Here is a 1,184-nt window from a genome sequence, read left to right on the forward strand (position 1 = left end):
GGAGCTCTGTAAGGCTGGTTCTGATTTTGCTGTCTATTGTTGTTATTCCACCTTTGATTTCCAATGTTGCCTCTGCCTCCTCTGTTATAGTTGTCGCTCCAGCCATGGTTGAAATTATCTCTCCAGCCTTGGTTGGAGTTGTCCTGCCACCCTTGGTTATAGTTCCCACCTTGGTTGTAGTTGCCGCCTTGTTGATTGTATCCTTGATTTGGGCGGTCATAGAAGTTATGAGTAGCTGCCACATGGTTGTCTTCTTGTTGGAGCTGCGGACACTTATCAGTGTAATGACTATAATTAACACAGATTCTGCATACTCTTTGGGGGACTAACTATTGGCTTTGTTGTGGTGGGGAGGCTATTGTTGTTGTTGATTCAACTGCATCTGCTTCAGTAGGTTGATCATTTCACATATAGCTTGTGTGACGGCAGTAGTCTCACTACTAGAGGAAACCTCTATAACAGCCTTTGAGTGGTTGTTCCTGTGCCTGTGATTCCTAGTGGACTCAGCTAGATCGTTGATCAGTTGCCATGCTTCATCTGCGGTCTTGTACTTTTTCAGGGAACTATTACTAGCACCATCTAATGTAGTTTTATCCTGAGGCTTCATGCCTTGAGTGAAGTAGCTGATCAACACCAGCTTCTCAATCATGTGATGGGGGTATGCGTCCAGAAGGTTCTTAAAGCGCTCCCAGTACTCATAGAGAGTTTCTGATTCACCTTGAACAATGCAGGAGATCTCTTTTCTCAATCTATCTGTAACTTCAGCTGGAAAGTATTTTTCTGAAAATTCTCTCCTGGCATATCCCAGTTGGTAACAGTTGCTTCAGGTTGGGAGTAGTACCACTCCCTCACCTTTCCCTCAAGAGAAAACGGGAAGGCGGTTAACAGAATAGAAGTTTCATTTGCACCATGACGCCTAACAGTAGAACATGTTGTCTGAAAATTCCTGAGGTGCTTGATAGGCTCTTGAGCAGGTAAGCCATGAAACATGGGCATCAAGTTGATTAGTGCAGTCTTCAGCTTAAAATCTTCAGCCAAATTTGGATGACGCACTTGATACGGTTGCAGTGTAAAATCTGGGGCTCTAGCTTCCTGAAGAGTAATCCTCCTAGGTGCTGCCATTCTATCTGCACGTGAATCAACTAAATCAGTAGTAAAGGAGCTTGTTTCCTCTTCAGATGACG

The 1,184-nt window shown here is 44.2% G+C and overlaps 1 non-coding gene across 1 annotated transcript; it reads left to right on the forward strand.

The window, feature by feature from the left end:
* Positions 1–647: 647 nt before the first annotated feature.
* On the forward strand, positions 648–751 carry LOC148576828 (small nucleolar RNA R71). Its single transcript, XR_015904223.1, has one exon. It is a non-coding gene; the product is annotated as a small nucleolar RNA R71 (small nucleolar RNA).
* The last annotated feature ends 433 nt before the right edge of the window (positions 752–1,184 follow it).

This window comes from Arachis ipaensis, chromosome B1 (assembly GCF_059453495.1).
Source record: "Arachis ipaensis isolate K30076 ecotype BB chromosome B1, ASM5945349v1, whole genome shotgun sequence".
In the NCBI taxonomy this organism is placed as follows: domain Eukaryota; kingdom Viridiplantae; phylum Streptophyta; class Magnoliopsida; order Fabales; family Fabaceae; genus Arachis; species Arachis ipaensis.